General features: G+C 46.3%; 1 pseudogene; it reads right to left on the reverse strand.

Annotated features, from left to right (window-relative positions):
• Window positions 1–5430: 5430 nt before the first annotated feature.
• On the reverse strand, window positions 5431–6154 carry LOC102852922 (annotated as a pseudogene).
• Window positions 6155–6570: the final 416 nt, after the last annotated feature.

The following is a 6570-nucleotide window of genomic DNA, read 5'->3' on the forward strand; positions in this document are numbered from 1 at the left end:
CTATACCAGAAAAGAATTGCTGTGTAGCATATAACCAGTGACTAATATTGAGGGAATTCTAACCTCAGGGCTGTACAAAGGCATTAGAGTAAAAAGTAGGCTCAAGAAACTGATACGATTAATATCATTTGAGATACTTCAACAAACAGACGCAGTACTATATTTAATAACTACAAGATATTACCATCCCAAAGAAAGGTGATCCAATAGATTGTGGAAATCATTAAGTAATACCACATGCAAATTTATACTGAGTTAATTGATGTGGTTGTAGCAGTACATTAATAGGGATTTACCATAACTCGGGGTGGGTCCAGAAGAGGATTAAAAGTGGGATCAATCTGAATAGAATTCAGTGCTGGTGTTGGATGGATCATGACTAAAAGCAGAGAATACCAAAAAGAGATGTACCTGTGTTTTCTTGACTATGCAAAGTCATTTGGGATATTTGTTAGAAAGCAGAGATGTCAACCTGAGGTGTGCTCAGCACAAGTCAGGCTATTTTTAATCCCTCCTGTGCTTGTAAAAGTTCAATATATAAGAAAGACAAATTATTCCAGGAAGCTCTGGTGACCTAGTGACAAGAAGCTGCACTGCAACCCCAGAGGTATGCAGTTCGAATCCTCCAGATGCTCTGCTGGAGAAGGAGGCACAGTCTCCTCCTGTACCAGTCAGATCAGATTTGATGGTACACACACACCCCCAAATAATTTTGTTTTAAAAATTATTCCTTTTAATTACAGAGTTAGCAAAGAACATAGAATAGTGAGCAAGTCTTGGAGGAAATAGAACACTCTAGAAATGTTGGCAATTTTAAATTTTTATTAAGTGTGTGTGTACCATCAAACTGGATCTGACTAGTACAGGAGGAGATTGTTCCTCCTCCAGCAGAGCATCTGATGGATTTGAACCGTGTACCTCTGAGATTGTAGTGCAGCTTCTTGCCACTAGGCCACCAGAGCTCCCTCCAAGAGGGGTCATTCTGGTACAGTACAAAACAAGAGACACATTGCCAGTCAGAACCTTCTCATAACTTACTACCAGGTTTCCAAAACTAAATGGGAGGTGATTGCCCATCTTCCTCCTGAAGAAAAGCTGACAAATTTGAAACCCCAGAGGGTTATGATCTCTCTTATGCCAGTAAGATGGATTGGCACAATGGCAGCACCAGTTTGCTCAGACAGCAGTGATTTGAGAGTTGGATTCAGCCTGTAGGCTCGTCATGATTCAGAACTGACTATGGCAGACACCTGACAGCAACAGCGTGCCTAACACGAAACAAAGGTGGGGATTGGGCCAGGCAGGGATCTGTCCCTGTGCTCAGACTGTATAATGAAGGAAAATGAGAACAAGGGATAGAAAATACTAAAGTATACTGCTTCGCCAGGAAATCTGACTGGGTTTCTAAGCTCTTCCAAACTAAGGTTTTCCAGCGTGACCAGTAAATTACAGATGATTATTCTCTTTCTAGTTTGTTACATCAGGGAGCAGGAGTGTTCATTTCCTCAGCTTTAGTTTGGACAGGTCTCAGTACACAGGCCAGATCTGAAAAGCTAGGGACCCCCACAGAAATCGCATGATTTGCTTCTATTCAGCAGCCTCTATATTCCTACTTTTCTGATTTCTTCTGTCCTCCTCGTTCATTCTTATACCACTAGCCAGGCTGCATGAAAAAGAACTATCATGATGAAGAAAGTAGTCATAACCTGTGGGGTAGTGCTATTGAGTCAGAACCAACTCTGCTGACCTGCCAGTGGCTTTTCAAGGCTGGAAATCCTGTGGGAGGAGATTCCCATCACTCTGCTTCGGAACCACAGGTGGAAACCACCAAGGTGCGCCTCTGAGTTAGTCGAACAACTGGACTACACCACCAAAGGTCCAGGTGTGATACTAAAGGTATGTTTGCTCGAGGTCTAGGTCGACAGAAACTAGAATTTGTCTTGGTAGAGGTGATATGTTTTTCTCTTACCCTGTCTTTTCTAAAGGAAGTATATAAGAGAAATTGAAATCCAATACACCTGATCTGTGGATGTTTCTCAAAGAGTTCTCTCCAGGTGTATAAACGTCATCTGAGAGCTTGTTAAAGTATGTCCCAGCCCAGACCTACTGAATCCAACAATATGGATTCAACAATCTTTTAACAACTTGAAAATAAACCTATCGGAATTGCTCTGCATTTTAAAGACAAACCAAGTAAATACTAATTCATGGTCACCCCTTGTGTGTCCATTAGATCTGTGCCCCACAAGGCTTTTGATGGATACTTTTCTGAAGTAAATTTCTACATGTTTCATATGTGGTGCCTCTAGGTGGATTCGAACCTTTCAGTTAGCCAGTCACACTTTGTCCCAGTCAAAGATTCCTTTTAGGTTCTAGACACACAATCTGGGCTGAGTTTACTCTCTCGATTTTTGTACATACAGTAGCATTTATCTTACCAACTAGTGAATAGATCCCCTGCTCACTGATTAACATGGAATAAATTAAATGTGTGTTCATCTAGTCCAAACCTAAGAAGAGCAAAACAAGCTGCTACTGCTGCTTCATTGCTGACGTTTTACTTTGTCATCCTGTCCTGCCTTTTGTGCTCAGTTCTCATACCCAGTTTCTGCTTGCTTGCTTCAATCTTCTAGACTGTCTGGTGGCTTTTAGAACCTCAGCTCCACAGGCCAGTTCTGCTCTTGCATCTTCCCATCTCCAGCCATGCGGAGAGCCCATGCCACTGTGTACTCCTTGTGTCATCCCCCACAGCTCATGCTGCAGTCTGTTCCACAAATGATAGCGCATCTGGATTTGCAATGCCTTTAAACCAATAATTATCACCCATCATGGCTCAAGCACTTAAAGAAAAACCCACCCCCTGAAATTTTGTGTTAATTGATCTAAACCCTAAACTAATTCCATTGATGCCAGTTTGAAAACTAAAGTGTGCCTGTTTGAGACCATGGTCACGTGCTATACACCCAAGATGGACAATGAATGAGGATGACAGAAGAGTTGATGCCTTAGAACTGTGTTGTTGGGGTACATCCCATGGATTGCTAAAAGAACAGATAGGTCTTGGAAAAGGTGCAGCCAGAGTGCTCCTTAGTGGTAAGGATGGCAAATTTTCCTATCATATTTTGGACATGTTGTTAGAAGCTGTTCCTTTGAGAGGGACCTCATGCTTGGAAAGGTGGAAAGTCGATGAAAGAGGAAAACTGTCAAATGATATGGACTGACCCAGTGACTGCCGCAATGGACATCAGAAATGACAGGGATAGCTCAGCTTAGGACAAGGTACAGGGTCACTATGAGTTGTCCTCAACTTAAGGACACACAACAACTTCATTGAAATAGAAGTAAATGAAGTCCACAAACTTCAATCTTTTCTCCATCTATCACCATGCTTTCTGTTGGGTTTTGCTTGGATTCACAATCAACACTAACAGTAGCTGGAGTCAAAGCAAAAGACATGTTGAATTGGGGGAATCTGCTGTCAAGAACGTCTTCAAAATTCTAAAGGGCTAGGATGTCAGTTTAAAGACAAGTCCACCTGATCCAGTCCATGGTCTTTTAAAAGTTGGACAGTGAATAAAGAAAACTGAAGAAAAATTGTTATCTTTGAATTGTAGTGTTGATTAAGAGTATTGAATATGCTATGCACTACCAAAAGAGGAACTAACACTTGAAAAAGATTGTTGGGAAAGGTGGAGGGTCAGAGAGAAAAAAGAACCTCAACAAGGTGGGTTGACGCAACGACTACCAACACTGGGATTGAGTATAAGAGATCGATCATAAGCATGGTGCAGGATATGGCAAGGTTCATATTTATTCATAGGGTTGCTGTGAGTAGTTCTGTACCATCAAGTCACCAGCGGCCCTATGTACAGGAGCTCTGAACCCTGCCCTGTCCTGCACCAGTCTCACTAATTCCAACACACTATCCCACATTGGCCCAGCTTCTGTATCATTCCATCTCATCAGGGGCCCTCCTCTCCCATGCTGGCCCAGCCTTCCTAGCATGATGTAATTCTCCAAGGACTGGTCTTAGGAGGCCATGTGCCCAAAGTATGTGAGACGGAGCTTCAAAATCCTAGCCTGCAAAAAGAAACTTGGTTTCACCCTCTCCAAGACAGACCTATTTGTTTTCTTGGCAGTCCGTGATATGTTCCAGACTCTTCTCCAGAACCACAATTCTAAGGCATCGATGATTCTTCTGTCATCCTTAGTCATTGTCTAGCTCTCTGATGCATACCAAGTAATTGTGAAGACCATGACCTGGATTAGGCACACCTTAGTCTCTAGACTGACATCGTTGCTTTTCAGCACTCTGGAGAGGTCTCTCCCAGCAGATGCAATTTGACTTTTGATTTCCTGACTGCTGGTGCCAGGAGTGCTGATTGTGAAGCCAGGCAAGCTGTAATTTTTAACAGCCTCAATCTCTTCTCCATCTATCATGACACTGTCGATTGGCCCAGTGGTGAGAATCTTTGTCGTTTTGATGTTGCTCTTCAATCAATATTGTAGACTATCGTCCTTGACCTTCTGCAGCAAGCACTTCAGATCCTCTTCAGTTTCAGCAAGGATAACCATCCATCCTCACTGGGGAGGAAACTGCTTTGTCTTTCGGTGAATTTGAATCTCCAATTTACAGATTAGCAACCTAACAAGCTCTTTTGTGTACCATCAGCTGGAGCTGACTGATAACTGACACACACACGCCACACCCCACTCCCACTCCCGGTGGGTTTCCAGAGGCAGTCAATTGCTTGGAAGGAGACTGCCTATCTTTCTCCCATAGAGCAGCTGGTGGATTGGAACTGTGTGCCTTTGGGTTGCCAGCTCATCTCCTTACCACCAGGGTGCATCAAACTCTTGGGCATTGCTACTGCTCCTCCTCCCCACCCTAGTGAGGGCACCTTTATTACCACCTCAGGATTAGGGCTATGAAGCTACTTCCCTCACCCCCAACACACACCCTGTCCTTCCCATAGGGCCTGAGGGGGACCCATAGAGTGGAAAGGGGGCTCACTCCCCTCAGGGGCTCTCAGGTTAGAGGGGAGACAAGTGCTCACAAGTTTCATAGACATGCCAATGGTTGTAAACACAAGACTAAGGGGCTACCGCGAGAGGAAGAGACTCTGGCCAGGGTTTGGTCCATCCTTGGAGTGGGGAGCAGGTAGCCAACCCCATTTCAGACCCAAATACTTTATCAGAGCAGGGAAGGTTGGGCGGCTGTGTCACCCCAGGGCTTTGTCATAGTGCACAGTGGGGAGTCTCCAGTCAGGGTGTTAGAAGATGGGGATGTAGCTGTCTATCTTGGCGGGGTGGCACTAGGCAACACACACCGCAATCCACGCGATACTGTGGCACCCCCTGCTCCTTGAGCTTCACAAAGGCGTAGAAGGCACCTAAGTTTCCCCACCTAAGTGTCCCCGAAGAACTGGTTCAGGCCGGCCAGCGGTCCTTCAGTGTCTTGTCCCTGCACCTTCAAAGAGCAGCTTGTACTGCGGGTCGTGGTAGGTGGGCCACGTTCTTCGCCTGCTCCTGGGCCCCTGCCCGAGCCAGCTGAGCCAGGCCTTCGGGGTGCAGTCGCCCACACTGCAGGAAGAGCTGGATCCTCCCCGGACAGCGCGGTGCCTAAGGAGATAATGGTGATGATGAAGACGCCGCAGTCGACTTCCAGGATGGGGCACAGGGCATCAGCGGGTGTGCCACCAGGCAGGGTGCAGAGCGTGTAGAACTCCAGGGAGGCCTTTACAAGTGTTTCAGATGATCCCTACGTTCATCTCATGCAGGCCCTGCTCTGAGATACAGTCCAGGGCCGTGTGCACCGGAAGGGCGCTGGAGGGTTGGTCTGAGCCAAATTCACGGCCTCCATCCGGGGGAAACGCCCCGGCGCGCTTAGCGGAGTCCCGGAAACTGGCGAGGGGCTCTTGTGCGTGGCTCCTCCTCTGGCCGAACCGCACCACATCTCCGTGATCACTAAGGCCATGACTTGTTGGCCAGGAAGTTGCCCTAGTCAGTGCTCTGCAGATGCACCTTCAGGTGCTCAAGCGTCTACTGCAGCACCTGGTTGAGGTAATCGACCTAGATGAACACCTCAGCCTTCTCCCACCTCCTCCCAGTAGCCACTGTCCACACTGAAGTAAAGCTCTAGGAAGGACGACATGGCTGCAGAGGGGACTAGGACCCAGACCATAGGACACGCACCGTGACTCCACAGATTCACTTGCTCTGCTGCCGCTTGTCTTTAAGTCTCACAGAGTCAGAACCAATTCATAGCTGACCCTCTAGTGGGTTTACAGAGGCAGTAAATCTCATAGATGGAGCAGAGCAACTGGTGGCTTTGTATCGTGAGCTTTTGCATCGACAGTGCAGCACCTTACCACTAATCCCCCAGAGCGCTATGATTTATTCTATTTATTAAATGAATACCCGTTAAGGTTTCCTCAGTTTTTGCTATCTAAACAGGACATCAGGAGCCTTAGTGGTGTGGCGCGTGATTTATTGTCAGGCCACAAACTGAAGAGTTGGTGGTTCGCGTCCCCTAGCCACTCCATTAAGGTAAGCATTGTCTGCCATGTA

This window comes from Elephantulus edwardii, unplaced genomic scaffold (assembly GCF_000299155.1).
Source record: "Elephantulus edwardii isolate Elephantulus edwardi_28Jun2011 unplaced genomic scaffold, EleEdw1.0 scaffold00096, whole genome shotgun sequence".
Classification (NCBI taxonomy): Eukaryota; Metazoa; Chordata; class Mammalia; order Macroscelidea; family Macroscelididae; genus Elephantulus; species Elephantulus edwardii.